This window comes from Hetaerina americana, unplaced genomic scaffold (assembly GCF_022747635.1).
Source record: "Hetaerina americana unplaced genomic scaffold, ioHetAmer1.1.p SCAF_2, whole genome shotgun sequence".
In the NCBI taxonomy this organism is placed as follows: domain Eukaryota; kingdom Metazoa; phylum Arthropoda; class Insecta; order Odonata; family Calopterygidae; genus Hetaerina; species Hetaerina americana.
Genome location: NW_027286763.1, coordinates 54246799 through 54264498, shown reverse-complemented (window position 1 = coordinate 54264498; position 17700 = coordinate 54246799). Strand labels below are relative to the sequence as shown.

The 17700-nt window shown below is 39.4% G+C and overlaps 1 long non-coding RNA gene across 1 annotated transcript; it reads right to left on the bottom strand.

Annotated features, from left to right (window-relative positions):
- Positions 1 to 10845: 10845 nt before the first annotated feature.
- Positions 10846 to 13314, bottom strand: LOC139687885 (uncharacterized). The gene is made up of 2 exons (XR_011700678.1): positions 13234 to 13314; positions 10846 to 11661 (listed from the first exon to the last, which is right to left on the bottom strand). It is a non-coding gene; the product is annotated as an uncharacterized lncRNA (long non-coding RNA).
- Positions 13315 to 17700: the final 4386 nt, after the last annotated feature.

The following is a 17700-nucleotide window of genomic DNA, read 5'->3' as shown; positions in this document are numbered from 1 at the left end:
AAATCATCTTTTAAACGGATGTTTTCTTCAGAGATTATAACCGTAAACAGCTGTCAACAGTTAAGTAATTTCTTGATACTTTTACTGCACTTCACCAAAAACTTGATATTGATTCGTGCCTCCGTGTTTTCGTCATTTTCCATTGACGACAAACAGGAATAACAAAGGACAACAGAAACTAACATAACTGGTACCATACCCACAGCTCGACGATCCGCCAAGCACAGACGGCTCATTGTATCTCAGTCTATACTCCGCGTCATGACTGCTAGATGGCACCAAATGTATACTGGATGCATTGGCAATTGAAAAGTATGAAAGAAATACGTTACGTTGGTAAGGTCATGTTGAGCTAATCGTGATGAGGCGAATAGCCAAACATGACAAATTCTTAGATGGTTTCCGAGGAAATGGTGCCTCGAGAAAGTAATAGGTGAATGGTTGAAGAGACTTTCAAGACCAGGAATATTACAAGTTATAGAAACAGAAGAGCATGTACGAAACAATACTTTGATGTCGAGAGGAGAATCCCTGCGTCAGCAAGCAGATGCAAAAGGCCTAACCATCTTAGGACCGGCGATACCCACGCACGAACGAGGGGACGTTTTAGACATTGCGATTGCTCACAATGTAAGGACGTCCCTGAGTTTGTACACATGCGTGGAACTGTCGTCGGACCACAACCCGATCATCCTGGCAGTGGGGAGCCGAATCCCAGTGCTGTCTTCCACCCGGCGATTGGATCTGTCGTCGGCCGACTGGAGCAGTTTCCGCAACGTCATCGCTGAGGAGCTGCCAAGAGAGCCACTGGAGCCGACTTCACCGGAGATGGCCGATCAAATGGTCAGCCACCTCACCTCTGCAGTAGACGGCGCAATGAAGGCCTCGATACCGCTAAAGGAACAACGGAACTCGTATCTTCGGGTTCCACTTCCAGCGGCGGTTAGAGGCCTCATTGCGCGGCGGAACAACGTGCGGCGCCAATGGCAGAAATATCGTACAGCGGATGTGAGAAGGCAGCTCTCAGAGCTCAACGTAGCGGTACAGGATGCCCTCCGGGAGGTCCGATCGGACCACTGGGAGGCGCACCTGCGGGAGGAGCTCCTTTCGGAAGACGGCAACGAGGACCTGCCGTCGGTGTGGAAGATATGCCGGAGGCTGCGGGCCCCTCAATGACTGGACCCGATTATTACCGACGGAGACAGGGAGGCACGATCTCCTATGGAGAAGGCGGAACTGCTCGCTGATCACTTGGTCTGCAGCTTTTCACCCAATCCTGGGAATTCCGCTTCTGCCGAGATTGAAGAAGAAATCGAGACGTTTGAAAGAGCCGGAGACGCCGATCTGAAAGACGCCTCGGAAATTCCGAGATTCGACGAGAAGGACGTCAAAGAGGCAATACGTCGCCTCCGCACGAGGAAGGCCCCCGGAAGCGACAACATTCCCAATGTGGTCATTCGGGAGCTTCCAAAGGCGGCGGTGAGGTACCTGACAAAGCTCCTAAATGGCTGTGTCAGGATGTTCTACTTCCCCACCACTTGGAGAAGAGCGAGAATCGTCTGCCTGCCGAAGTTGCAGAAATTGGAGGTGGGTCCCGGAGAATTCCGGCCTATCTCCTTGCTCGACGGCTTCGGTAAGATATTCGAGCGACTGCTGCAACGGCCGCTGACTGATTTCGTCCGGGAGAATGACATCCTCCCGGAGGAGCAGTTTGGTTTCCGTGCGCAGCATTCCACAGTCCATCAGCTGGTGCGAACGGCGGATTTCATCACGGACAGCTTCAACAGGAATAGGGCGGTTGCTGGGGCCTTCTTCGACGTCAGTAAGGCGTTCGATCGCGTCTGGCATCCGGCTCTCTTGTTGAAGATGAGACGACTCCATTTCCCACCTTGGATTGTTCGGATGGTTCACTCCTATTTGAGAGACAGGACATTCACCGTGCAATGGCTCGCGGCGAATTCAGGGGTGCGTCGGATCTCCGCCGGCTGAATCCGCTGAATAACCTAAAATCAAACGTTTTTCACTTCGCCTACGTTGGAGGGGTAATCAAACGGTTGAAATGTTTTTTTACGAGACTATGGGCCGTGTTAAAAGTCGTCTTCATTCTCTGGGAGCTTCTAAGGAGTGTTCTACGTCGCAATTTCCCATGTGATTTTTACATAGAAAACTCCCCAGGAACTAACAATGCTGGGATTCACGTGGGAAAATTTAGCGTTGGAGACTTCTTAGTTGCTCCCAGTAAGGGGAGACGCCTATTGATAAAGACCTAAATTGCCTCTTGGATGAAGAAAGAACATACGGGCATAATCATTAGCAACGGCACAAGTTGTTGATATTATAGTCTCAGAAAAACGCATGAAAATAAAATGAAGATAGTTCCATATCTAAGATTTCTCCATAGTGGCACTAGCCACCCAATCCCGACTTTTCTGGACTGAGGTACGGACCGGTATGGTGTAACATTCTCAGTGATACCAACCCGTTTCGATCTCGTCCACATCGATCCCAACCACATTATCTTCCCATTGGTGGTGCTTGAAATCAGTGTAATAAAGCTCTTTGGGGTTGCTTTAATGTCGATTGCAATTTTTCAAACTACTATTAGCATTAGCAATCACTTCAATACGAAGAGTGGTTTGTCATTTTTCTCATCTTCGATCTCTTACAAAGACTTTTCATTGTTCGTTTTATTCTATTCATTTCTCAGAAGAGGCTGTCCACATACTTCTTTACACCTTAGCCTACTTCCCTTCTTCTCCTTGTTAAGCGTCATACATTTTAAATTCTGTATGCGATACATAGTCATGCCTGCTCCTTTTATTCTGTTCACTTTTTCTTATTTGGAGTCACTGTTTTCCCTTTGAGTAGTTGACGATAAGGCCATCTATGCACTAGAGGGCATAAGATTAACGTATTTTGACGTGCAAATCGTTTGGCGTCACATCTGCTGCAACACTCCAGGGATATTATTCACGACAAATCCGACGATAGAGAGGTTTTGATGTAACAGCCCCGTCAAATTCCTTTCGGTTCCCGAAATAAACGTTCCATGTCATCATGATCCATATGTTCCATGTTCCATGTCATCATGATCATATTTATATTTTTTTTGCGGGTTCCCCTTACCTTTCCCCATCCATTTGAAAATCCCTAACCCCCTCATCCCTTACCCTTTCCTTCTGGTGCTGCACCCCCTGCCACACACCTTTTTGGTGGTATAGGGTATTGATGTAGATGTCGCACTATGACGTCTTCCTTTCTTTTGAGTGTGGCGTATTGAGATGACCATTTCCTGAAATCGCGTATTCAGTATAATTCAATACATTTGGTCTTCCCACGTTGGCGCTAGCCTTCCAATATTTCTATATTTTATTTATCTGTATTTGTAACAGGATTCTCATTCATTCTCGCCATTAGGCTTATTCTTTGGTGTTTCGGTCTTCTTCATTGACACGTCATTCATATTGCGTCTAATCTTCTCTTTTTCCTTGTTGTCATTGTCTATGACTCCATATTTTATTAACACCAATGCAAAATGGAAACGCTTCAACTATGAATTTAGGAATAGTTAACTCTTTTTCCGAATCCACGGATCACACGATGTGGGGGAACGAGAGAAGTTACAAGGATTCACGGTGGCCGTTTTCTTAAGCATTTTTATCTTATAATTTATTGTTAAGATTAAATTATATTGGACACATTTATGTTCACATTGATAGTCATTTTAAATCATGGCGTGGTTACAATATTGAAACCTTTGCGATTGCTTGTGTGCTACTATTTTTGGCATGACGCCTGGAGTTTGAACTGCTATCGGGAGATGGATGCTCTCCTCGTACTTCAACCAACTTAGTCGATGTACTTAGTTGTTCACTTATTAGTAGGTTATGTGCTATTTTCTGGAACCGTGTTAGATGAATTTCCTCGCGCAGTAATTCAGCAGTGTTTTATTTATACGGTTGTCATCGGAAAACGTAAGAAATAATGGTTTTAATTTGCCATCCCCGTTTCCTTAGTTTTGCGCAAAAAACCAATTTCGTAACTAATTTCCTTTTGCTCATTATCACTCGATGCCTACTATGCAAGATATTATGTAAATGGTTCGTCTCATTTTCGAGAGAATGTGCTCATTTTCTCCGGTCACTCCTTAAATTTTCCCATCTTTAACAGTCTACACTAATATTTTTCCGCGTTTCTCACCAATTACCTCTTCTCCGCCCAACCCTGGAACTCTTCCCGTTTCATCACTCATACCAGCCCTCCCCCTTCAACCGTTCTCCAAGTTGTGAAATCTGTTATGCAAATGGAAAAAAAAATATTTCTTGTTAAGGAAAACGCAGGAAGCATAGATAAAAAGAGTTGATGTTATATTAGCTAAATTTGAATATCCGATTAGGATTATTACCTTCTGAGGTCGGGCTCGTATCCTTCATCGCAAGTAAAGGACGTACGCAATCTTACCTGTTTTTATTGACGTAAAATATCGGCGGGAGGTAATTTCAGCTGTTGGGCTGCCTAAACACACGATTTCTGGTAACGCCACAGGGCAAATTATACCTGATTAATATTTAGGTTGTGTATAGGGAAAGCATTGGATCGCAACGTAGTTAACTGGCAAAATAAATTAGATACTTCTAAGGCAACTTCTTGGAAATCGTTTTTAATTGTTGATATGCAAAGACAATTGTGATAAATTTTAAATAATGTATCCCATTATTAGCACAATGCAATAGTCAGAGGATTTTCAATTCTCGAATGAAAAAAAAACTCATCATAATCTCATTATCAGGGATGCCAGAATCCATCAAGATTCAGATCTGATTTTTTATTTACCGATGAATCCTTTCCCATATCTCTCGTGCCCTTACTTATTATGTACCGATGAGTGTGGCTTATTATTTTAATATCCCCTCCGGAGTCAATATCGAGATTACCGGACATCTGTTTTCTCTTACTGATCCAAAGGGAGAGCGTACGTGATCGATATATCATCCACCTTTCGTCGGGATTGGAAGTCACACTAGTAAATTAAGCCACGCGTCACTTTCTCCCTTATTTCAGCCAGGCAGACTTTCTTATCTCCAAGGAAAGCTGGGCGCCTTCTCATTAGCATTTTTCTTGTGCCAACGAAATAAGAGTCGGATTTCCGGAATAAGATGCGAGTTTTCTAATACGTGAAGTTCCGCATTTTCCGATTAATTTAAGTTGAAATAATGATTCGCGGATTAAACTGTGGTATCCAGTTTACTTGTTGCGCTCATTTTTCTAGTTTGACACACAGTTGAAATCTCGATGGAACCCTCATGTAATTTAAACGCATGGCAATATGTTCCACGTTGTGATAATATTAAACCATGGTGTTACTCAATAGAAATGTATAGTTTGAATATCCTCGTAACGTTTTTGTCCATCGATGGTGGCATTCAAATTCTCCCGTGTGTTTATTTCAAATATCCGATATATTGGATAATTAGTACATTTGTAATTGGGCATGGATAATTAGTACATACATATATTTCAATCTCTTAGGATTGTGACAGAATGAGAATACATGTAGTTTCACCATCAAATCCGTGACAAGGTAATGCGAAAAAATCCTTAGGGGAGAGTGATGAACTCATTTGAATGAAAAGTTTTTGTTTAACGGTCTATGTCGCGTAGTAATGCATCTTGAAAAGGCGATATTAAATTAGAATTTGAGTTCTGTTTAAAGAATCTTTGTTTAAGCCATGAAATAATGAAGCCCAACATTCTCTATTGCATAAACTATAGCGATTTACTACAATTTTCTGAAGTAGATAGAATTAAAGTATAATAGGAAAACTGATTACTCCCATAATCGTTCCGCCGTTAGAGAGAGTCAAGCTGCGGGCAAAAGCTTGTCCTGCTGTGCCAAATTTTTTATCTTCTTTATTTATATTCGATAACTATTTCTAAAAAAATGTATGCACATGCATATTTGGGTAGTCATTAGTCGTGGACCATAGGGACCAAGGCTTCCGCGATCGTCATCCTACGAAACCCTTGCAGGGTAAAACCGACAGCGGCAGGACAGAAGACGCAGGAGAAAAAGGCCAAATTAGTTAGAATAGGAACTTGGAATGTTAGGAAAATGTTGAGGACAGGAAAATTAGAGAATATTAAGCGAGAGATGGAAAGAGGAAACATAGATATTTTAGGTTTATACGAGGTGAGATGGAAGGATGGCGGGGATTACTGGAGTGATAGTTGTAGAATAATATAGAGCGGCGGGAACGAGAGTCAACGAGGGGTTGCCATAATATTGAATAAAAAGGAAGAAAGAAATGTAGTCAACATAGAACGAGCAACGGATGGAATATTATTGGTAGAGATAAAAGTAGAACCGACGAACTTGGTCATTGTTCAGGTATGCATATCACGGAGTAACCATAAGTAGGAAGAAGTCGATAGGATATACGATCAGGTGGAGGACATAATCGCGTGTGTTCCTGAAGGGAAACATTTGATAGTGATGGGGGATTGGAATGCGACGGTGGGCGAAGGAATATATGGTGATGAGGTAGGGGACTACAGTTTAGGCTGGAGGAATAACCGCGGGGAGAAAGCAAACGAGTTCTGTAGGAGAGAGGGTTTAGTCATCACTAACCCTTGGTTTACACACCACAAAAGGTGTAGGTATACATGGAAAATGCCAGGTGACGCTGGAAGGTATCAGTTAGATTATATTCTGGTTAGGCACAGGTTTAGGAACAGTGTGATCAATTCGCACAACTTTCCGGGAGCGGATGCGGACTCTGACCACAAATTTGTTGGAATGAAGTGTAGCATCCGTTTCACAAAGATAAGACAGGGGCGGCGGGTTAGGAAATGATATGTAGAAGTATTAAATAGATTGGAAAAGAAGGAGTATCAGCAGGCTGTAGAGAATATCATGGATGAAGGTAAAGAGCTGAGTACAATCGGGAAAAAATTGGAAAACATATAAAAAGTGATACCGAAAGCCGCAAATGATACTATAGGAATCTTTAATGGGAAAAGAACAAGGAATGGATCACGGATGGGATGACTAGAAAGATGGATGAGAGAAGAAAATGGATGAATGTAAGCAAGGAGCTAGACACAAGGAAGTACAAAGAGTTGAATAATAAATTGAGACGTGCACCAAATAAAGCAAATCAAGAATGGTGAAAGACGCAGTGCGAGGGTATGAAAAGTTCACAGAGGAAGGCTGAAATTGTTGCGCTATACAGCAAGGTTAAATCACTATGGAAAAGTAAAGAGGGAAGATCTGTGCTAACAGTCAGAGATAAGTCGAGTAAGGTAATAGTTGACACAGAAAAGATCCAATAGAGATGGGAGGAATATATAGAAGAACTGCATGGTAAAGAACTTAGGCCAACGAGGTTAAACATAGAAAGAGAACATAACGTAGAGGAAGATAGCGTAGGTCCAAGTTAGTCGACGATGAAATAGAAAGGGCATTAAGGGAGATGAAATCAAATAAGGCCGTGGGGGTTGAACATTCCTGCGGAATTACTAAATAAAAGGTTTCGGAAAATATGATAGGAAGGGACTATTGAGTGATTCGTAGCGTCTATTAGAAAGGAATCTGGCCGGAAGACTTTGTGAGATCAGTGTTATTTCCTGTTTCGAAAAAAATATAGGCTACATCATGTGAGGACTACAAAACAATAAGTTTGATTTCCCATGCAACTAAGGTGGTTCTTAGGATCATCAACAAAAGGATGGAGAGCAAGGCAAATGATTACTTAGGGAATTATCAGATTGGGTGTAGGAAGGGGAGAGGCACGCGCGATACCATTGCAGTAATGAGATCACTAATCGAGAGGACTATAAAATACAATCAGGACGTATTCATCTGTTTCGTAGATTTTGAAAAGGCGATTGATACCGTGAACTGGGAGAAATTATTGAGTATATTGAGGATGTATGGTGGGCGAGGACAGGGAATTGTTGGGAGAAATCATGAGGTGGCAGGAAAAATGGCTGAAGGGCATATTGATTAGCAGTGGGATGTCGAAGAATATAGTAGGTGGAGAATGTTAGGCAAACGAGGAAGGGGCAGGAATAGGATAGGGATGCTGGCGGGAATGAAGGGAGTAAGGAAGTACACAGATATGAAGAGGGACTTGTTGGGTAGTATGTTGGGTTGTGTTTAGTTAGGAGAAGCAAGATATTCATTTGGTAGCTGTGTCCATCCAAAACCTACCTTCACCGGTAGGTTGCTTACTTACTTAAAAAAATTGTAATTGTATGTTGCCATTGAATACTCCTATGGTAAAATACCCTTAGAATAATTTTCTAGTTTGAAATCATGGCAGCTCTTTACTCTATGATGACATTTCTCTGTGACACTCCGCTGCTCAGGCATCCTGGATGTTTTTATGTGGTCACGTTAACATATAGCCTATTTGTCATCTCGGTAATGCATAGAGTTTTTTCGGAGAAATTCGAAGTCATTCATTGCTTAAATGACCATTCAGATGCATTCAAGCATTCACTTAACGTAGAAGTGGGAAATGACAACAAACAAATGATTTTTATTGCAATAGGGAAAAATTTCAAATTCAGGTTTTTCACCTAAGTTAACATCCCTCGAGTTTTGACCATTATCTCGCTGATGCCTGGTCGTTTTTGTTTACATATGATTATGATTTTGAAATTGGATGAAATACTTAAAAAAATTTCAACCTGACCAGATCGTGATTTTTTAGTACCTTTATTTAAATTAGAATAATTGAGTAGATGTTAATCGAAATCAACCCACCAGAAGTGGGCATCACTGTGAATCATTTTCTAATTTCTCGGCTCTAACTTCAATACTTTTAATAACTTGAAATTGAGAAACTTTCAGTACAATACTTTTCTGAAACATTAATTTGAAATATTTGTATTTCTTCCTTTAACTTATTGCTGAGGGAGTAATTTGAAATTGAGGGATTTTAAAACATCCGCGGGAAATCGCTACCCGCGGGGCAGCCCTGACCATTGTGGAGTTTACTTTCAACCATTGATTCCCAGGGATATATAATCAAGGAATTCATGTAAGTATAGAGATTTTCTCAGGGCCAGCTAGTTACGCGTTGCTTGCTCGCGACTCTCTCGAAGGAAAACACGGGTTGTTGTTTCCTAAAATTTAATTGCAGTGAAACTCATTGATCCTTTATATTTCGATTACCATTTGAGTGAAACCATCTCAAAGTGGAATGTTTTATATCCCCATGAATCTTACGTGTTGATCTTTAATTACTTATTTTGCTACATTTTATTTCTTTAATTGTTAAATCAAAGGGAAATGTGTAGTAGAAAATTCGATACGCTGACGATCTATGACTTGATGCAGCATTTTAAAATGTGAGACTAAAAATTTTGGTATAAAATTGTGTTTGGACAGTTATTTGTCTCTCGTAATTCGTATCTCTGAATAATTTAGTCGATGAATTTGAATGCAGAGAAATTAATCTCGGGAATCTTAAAAAAAAGAATTTTTCAATGCGTTTATGAAGATATTCAGTGATAAAATTTTTTCTGTACTCTTATATTGTGAATTAAAATGAAGTTCTAATGTTTTCATTTCAAATTAAGTAATGGAATTCATAAAATTCATTAATTTTTTTGACGCGGCCTTGAAGTGGAAGAGCTTGTAAATCCACGACATCCGAAATAATACCTTTCTGGTGACGCTTAGCCTGCCACGGTTTGCTGTCTGCGTGACCCTGTCGTGTTATACACTCTGAGGTACCTATGCTATTGAGGTTTTGTGCAACGGCAACGGACCAACTCTAATCATTAGCTAAGGAGAAGGAGTATTATTAGGAGTCATTATCTAACAAGGCCAAAGCTTCCATTCAGATAAATATGACGTTACAATCGCCCACGGTCAGATGAGGTTTTCCTTCCTCTTAAATTGTCTCTCTGCTGCCCGTGAAAAGAAGGTTCGGCGTTGGGGCAAAAGTTCCCAGCTCCTTTTTTTTGCGACTCCTTGAGAAGGCGCTGAATGAAGTGTTGGAGGCTTAGAAAGTTATCAAAATTAATTGAAAAGAGGAAACTTAGAAAATTAAAATTTTTTCTTTGTAAATTACATTTCCGCTGACACTTTCCAGAAATGATTGCTGCTGAACGAATACATTTTTATTGAAATATGTTCAAAGTTAGTTGGATAATCTCTCGTGATTTTAATACTTGTGGTAACCTACTAGATAGACATAATAGTATTTTTGTCTCATGTGCATGAATTTTAAATATATCCATTATAATATTTATTCATTTCTTGATGCTTAAGTTGCCCTTGGGAACGGGCGTGTAATTATTTATAGAAACGGTAGGGAATTTGATTAAAATATTTTGGAAGGCTCTGCCATAGAGTGAGTTAACATGTCTTAATGTACTACTAATATCTCTTGATGATTAAAAGTAAAGGGCTGAATAAGATAAGAGGAGCGTAATAATAATTTCATCCTGATGGTCCGTAGCATTTTCAGAAGCAATAGTATTTTTGATACCTAGATTTATTGGCGGTAATTAGAGTTGAGATCGGGGATCTTGTTGACCTGAGAGCCTGAATAAAGGAAAGGAGGGAAGGATGGAGAGAGATATTAAAAATGAATGACCCCTTATCAAATAACGGCGCCAAAGGGTTCAAACATACCGGAGGAATGTGCAATCAACTTAGGAGTGCCTTCCCTAAGATAGCTAAGGGGGAGCGTTATGAGGGTGAAAATGCTAACTCCTGTCATGGGACACATAAATGGCGTTAGGCGGCAGAATACTGTGTTAGGCAGTGTTTGTAATGCTGTAATAATTGTGAGCTTAATTGATATTTAAAAAATGATTAATACAATGTTTAAATTAACGAAAGTAACATTTTTATTCAAGTCGAATACCTGGAAAGTAGGTAATCTGAAGCTGGAGAGCATAGGTTGTGACAAATATTGGCATTCCATAAGAAATTTTGGTAAGTACATACAGATCCACGGCAAATTCCGTGATTGTCAGTTGAAATTAACATTTTGAACCTTTTGTAATTAAAATGCTATTTTACTTGTGACTCATCAGTGTGCATTAGAATTTTTTTTACATACGCCTCGCGAAAAATTCGACGTTTCAGGAGCGGTGGTGAAGGCGTGTTTATTAGGCTGGCAGACCAGAATTTATTTTACAATTTCTTCTCGGGCATGAATAAGTTAGTCACTTCTTTAAAAAGCATTGTAATATTTTTTTGACATTGCTGGAACAATATTTGGAGAGTATTCAAAGGAGCACCTGAGCAACTGGCTTAAAAGTTAAAAAGAAGTCCTTTTCGTTGTGGGGAGTAAAAGGAAGAAATACACTCGGCACTTCATATAGAGAGATTTTTCAGATCACTTCCAACGGTATGCTATCGCCTGCACATTCGGACCTTCGGTGAATCAGGAACCTTCAGCCGTAGAATCCACCGCCAAAGCCTTTATAGAGGCCGTATCCTCCGAAGCCGTAAGGATGGCCATAACTTGGATAGCCATATCCATAACCTGGGAAGCCATATCCTCCGTATCCTCCGTAGTTTGGGAATAAATATCCTCCCAGGAAGCTCCTCTTGGTCCGACTATATTCTCTGTGCTCTTCGTCCGGTGCGGGCATGGCCAAAGTGGAGGCCGCTAGGACGATGAGAAGTAGAATCTGTTTGAATGTGAACGGAAAAAAATTGATCAACTAATGAATGTTTTTCTGTCAGCACTCCACACCTTGGTCACACAAGGAGTTTAAAGGGTGCGTGGAAACGATAAAACTAAACTGAAATTTTAGTTGTAAATGTGCATTAATATTTTGTTGACATAGTTGGTTTTATTGAAAAAATAAATATTAACTGAGAAACGCCTTTTGTGAAAATTACCCGTCAAAGTTTAAGTATTACATTACACCATTGGATTTGTTGACCGTAGGTAAGAGGGTGCTAGTTTCATCACTTTGCAAATTTTATTTGAATTGAATTCACTCTTAAGTTGGTTTTGCTATACTATTTTTGTCTTTCGCTTACAATTTTCGTCCTGACGGAACATGCCAATGCCGTGATGTGAATGTTGCATGCCGTAGTACCATCAGTATTTTCGGTCTTGAAGAGTTTTTAATATTTGGACGAGATACTAGTTATTAGCTAGCCTCTGTAGTACGACCCGCTGAGAATATGGATTTACTTCAAACATTTAGTCATATTACTATATATTTCTGAGAAATGAGCTATGGTTTCTATAAGATATTAATCAAGTAGATTCTATTAATCTTTGCGAGTTAATAAGGCGTAAATTATATTTATTTTACTGGAAGTATTGCTAATTTTATTCTGCGCCACAATCTACTCTGCTTCTAGGTTAATGCACCGGAGTAAAGTGTTTTTCGATTCAATAAGATTAATGTAATAATTTGAACGTTTTCTTTCCTTTTCAAAATATGGAATCTTTCATGCCCATAATTTTACAATGAGTTGAAACCAAACTACGACTACAACCTTCTGGGTGCCTCCTGTAGAGAGTTATGGGAATATATTTTGAACGGTTATGAGTACAGGATAATTTTAGAATTTTTTCATCGCAGTTTCCCATACTTTCTTTTTGACCCCAGCGCTTATCGAGTGAAGTAACGTACATACTTATGTGCAAGCCACCTTTCGATTGAAATAGCCTTATATGCTACGAAATGGCAAGATAAAAAATTGAGTCTACTTTTAATCGGAATGAAATGTTGGTATTCCAACGTTAAAATTTATCTCCAGTGTATACTTCATACTTATCACTCGCCCTTTCCTTAATTTTATTCCTTATATCCCGACTATGGACGGTGGGGAAGCCTTTCATTGAATATTTGTGCAGAACGTTTTAATTTTTTAAATTATTGTTGATTTTATTTTTATCATATTGGGGAAATAAAATTGAGTATAAATTATCACACATACACTTGTTACAATTTCTCCGAAAATCGATTGATTGTTTGACTTCATCGTAATATTTCTGTGCAGAAGTACTTGTAGGTTACCGTAAGCATGTAAAAAAACACCGTATTCATGAATGAGGATCGCCGTAAAAATATTTGCTCTTATGTAATTATAGATAAACTGCACTTTGGCTATTATACAGCTAAACGTTTCAGGCATAAAACGGGCCTAATGGTTTCCGAACATGAATTCCCTAAGCGTCTGTACGTCCCTCGACTCCATATAAAACACGATGTGTAGTCGAAGTTGTTTGGTTTACTCACCGTGGATTTCATCCTGCTGTCGATATCACTCTTCCTACTCTTCCGTATCTTCTCTCGTCTCGTATTCGAGTGAAGGAGCCGTTGCTTGTGGCCTCTTCCTCCACCTGCAGACGTACTTATACGCTTCGAGAACAATAGGGTAATAGGCCGGACATCCCTTGGGGTAGTTAGGACGGGGGGTGGGGTTTCCAGGTGGAGGACACATTTCCTGCACGAAAGATTACGAAATCTCTTCGTCCATTTTGTCCCGGCTAAGGGTCAAATGTTTTCTCGCACATCTCGCAAAAAAAGGGAAAAAATGACTTGAAGGACAGCGATCAATGACGATGATAATACCATGCGACAATAATGCCCTCATTCGTAGCTGTTTTGAAGAAATAAGAGTTCGCACTTCCATGTTAGATTTATCTAATAAATGGCTTAATTATTCTTGGATAAATATTTATGCAGAAGTCGGAATTTACAGTTAGCTCTGCTTCCTGTTTACAATCATCTTCGAATTATACGGCTAATTCCCCACAGCGCTTGATACTTTAATACTCATAATTATGGTAGACTTCTTTCAGTGTGATTTGCGGAAGAGATAACAAATGAGTCATCTTGAATATCTTATTACGTATTGTTTGCAGAAAAATGTCTTAAGTTTTAGCCTGGTACTTCCCGCTCAAGTTAGCAAAATGGGCATCTATTTGCTCTAGAAATTGGTTTTAAACATAATAAGTCAATAGCATCTAGAATGATTGCTCAAAATGTGCGAATTTTTGCGGGGGAAAAGATGAGTGGAAGAGAGTCCACCGCTGGATTACGGTGGAAAGGAAAGGTGTCAAGGAGTCCACAGCTTAACGTCCCTTCAGGCGGACGACGTACTCATTTAAAGTGCTCTCCACAAAGCGTCTCAAGTATGGATTGGGATACCCCTGAAAAAAATTTGCCGTCTCCAGGATTTGAACCCAAGCCCTGTGAGTGAGAACGTACACACCTTAGCCACCACACCATCTCGATGCTCCGGTACGAAGATGCTATGATACATATGATTGCTTAAGGAGCATGTAGTTAGGAGATTAAACTAATAGATAAACGAAGGATTAGAAATCGTATTTTCATTTTCACGGGATTTCACAGCCAAATTGGAAGAAATGTCCAAATTCGAAATGTTATTGCTGCAGTCAACAACTGTTGCCCTACATATTTGAGTCCAATATTTGACAGAGAACTTCATGTTATTGAATCATCAAACGGGGTTCAAACGGAGCTAAGTGCTTGCGAAGATGTATTTATCGTACTCAGGAGTGTTCGATTATCGGAAACTTGACTTTTTGAAAATTGTAGGAAATTTAGGCAATCTAAATCATTAAAGGCACTCTATATTTTAATATTTGTTGGATATTCACAGTGTAATCTGCTGGCTTCAAGGAGCTCTCATTTAGGGCCTGTTGAAGTAAGTTTTTGTACTCATGGCTGACCAAGTAAATCAAATAGGCACAAGTGTGAATACGGTTTAGGTTTCCTTTGGCGTGAACATAGGCTTGGGCCTTCTTGTGTGCGTGTCTGATATTGATCTTGAGAGATAATCCTTACAGCTAATTATCTGAAATTGAAGGCGGTACATCTCTGGATGTAACCAACCATGACTGGAAGATAAAACCTCCATTCTTAATCCCAAAAGCCACTGTCCCATTAAGGATTCCGTTTTCATTGGCTACCTTTAGCATGGTTCATTGCATCCTTTGGACAGAGAAAAATCAGCCAAGGTGCTGCTTTCTGCTAAAAATACTTAATATATACTTGATTATTGAAAAGTTTTATTTTTTGGCTCTATAAAGCTTTGATACGTATCGTTTTGAGCCATAAAATTTGCATTCTTCGTAACATCACGTAATCAAGAGACACGCAATCCCATTCCTCAGGTGGAATTCGCCCTTGTAACCTTAAGGATGAACGTCAAGAAATGTATGCAAGAGGGTTATTTGATAGAGGTATCCATGGGTCATGTAATTCAGTGTACTAATATTAATAAACTCGAGTTCGTATTAATAAACTTCGAGCTCGGTAAATAAGCGGTAAGATTCGGTAAATGTTTTTTTAGGATATTTTATTCTCAGAAATTCGTGCACTGGCTAACCACAGACGTTATCTTTTTATTATATTGTGTACTAGACTGAATGAGGAGTAATATTCCAGCGATGTCACCTACTAATTAAGACAAGTGTTAAGGTCAACGTGGTGTACACTGATAATTGAACAATAGCATACCAACTTCAAATTAGAAATAATTTGTAAGACTCTTTTGTAGAGTTTGTTTAGCTTTTCAAGACTAACATTTTGTGAATGCCGGCTCTTGGCTTTGTTTGATTTTAAGCAGCAGGAATATTTCTCCATGCCTAGTAATTCAATTTTATCGTGGCAGAATTTTTCTGTGGTGGAAGAGAGATGGTTTAACGGTGTCAGGAGTTTTTTTTACTTTATTTATCTGGGCCTTGTCTCACGTATGTTTGTGGTAATCGAAACTTTTGCGCGGTTTTTTAAAAAAAGTTTAAATTTTATTAAGTCAGATTCTGGTGGTTTGACCTTGACAGAAAAGAGGTTATTCTAAGATTACGCATTTTCTTTGGTAGTATGGGGAGTTCTTCGTTAAAGATTATCACCTTGATACGAAATCTTATGTCAATTCATTCATCTTCCGCCTCTCTTAGTAATTTCGATCTTGCCAATCCGGCTAATTTACAATTCATTGGTATAAAATATTTTCATTTTATTCCCACTTAATACCTGGAACGGAGCAGGTTGCACACAAACAGGACGAACATGAGATCAGTGGGGAAGCAGTAGGCAGAGGATTGTAAGCAAAAAATGTTTCTTGGCGGCTATTGAACCTTGGACCTTAGGTTTTCAGAATCGATACCCAGGCCACCAAGTCCTGGTCTGGAGTCATATACGATCCAGAAAATCGAAGGCTATCCAGTGTCATCTTATGCCACCTGCCCCACTAACCTTGTGTTCATCCCGTTAATGATTGCCTTTTCCTTTCCTTATATTCCTATCTAAATTCAAGGAATGCGTTTCCTCGTCGAGCGATATTCATGGATGAATATATGTATTTTATATAAATATATATATATATATATATATATATATATATATATATGTATGTGTATATTAAAATACTATTCAAATCATGCTCTGTATGCAGAACTGATACTTATCTTAATCAATACAGCTTCTTCACACCTAATTAATTTCATATTGTTCAAAGTCAAAACTTAGAATCAAAACGCTCTATGACAAAGGCAGCTCATGACTTAAGCGGCCTGAAAGAAAAGTCTCCGTTGTTAAGAAGCATGATAGTTCAGGATTTCCACGAATTTGCATGGAATATATATGCATTGTGTGCTGTGAAACTTTTTTTGACTTTTGTTTTTCCTCCTGCTTGAAGTCCGGCGCTTGTGCCCTTCAACGTTACTTCTAGTTCCTTCATCGCTTATTTCCATTCATTTTTATTTACCATTGACATAAACCAAGTATATCCCTCGACAATGTAATAGTTGAAATATTTGATTCTGGGGAATAATAGAGGATTATATCATAAGTACGTAATTACCCTGGAACCATTTCAATTATTATATATAAAAACCTGACAATTTTAATGTGGGTTAGTGCATGCCACATCCGATCGTTAATCGATGCTCCACAAATCCCCTTTAGATTTGCTTTACTGGGAATGTTCAATTTCCTTTCTTAGTCAAGTGTCTCTTTGATGTATTTTATTTGGAGAACATCCGTAACTTCATTGTATCGCATATTTTATTATTCTAAGGGAACAGGTACTTTTAGTATGCTATGCTCGAGTCCATTATGTCCTGGTCTGTTTCTCTGAACAAGAATTTATTTGTCTTTTTGTACTTAGCACATTTGTATTCCTTATTTTCCGCCTGTGGTTTTACTTTATAACTATATTTTTTGCTGTCGAAATGCTATTTACCTCTATTTCATTGAAATAAGGAGAACTCGATGGCAAAGTGGCTGGCCCAGTCACTCAGTAAGTGAAAGCTTCACGGTTAATCGATGTAGGTGAACTTATTTTGTTGGCAGGCTTTTAGAGCTCAACAATTATTTTCACGAATGGAGTCAGTGACCTCATTCTTTTTAATGAGACTTACGTTTAGCCGAAAATGGGAAATGGTCATTGTATGCAATAGAGTCCATTCTGGATAAAAGGATATATGTTGAACTCGACCGTCGAAGTCCCTTTCAGTTACCTGGAACTGCTGATTACCCGCCATGTACGAACTCGTTTTGCTTTTCCACAGAGTTCATTTTCTTTTTGTCAGAAAAGTTGAAAAAAAGTTGAAGTGGAAAGTGTATGAGTTTTTTCCAATCATAAACGTGTTCACGACGCTTAGAGATTTTTCCTGAACGCAGCTTATTACGCTCTTAAATTCTCAAAGTCGCAAAAGGATGCATGTTATC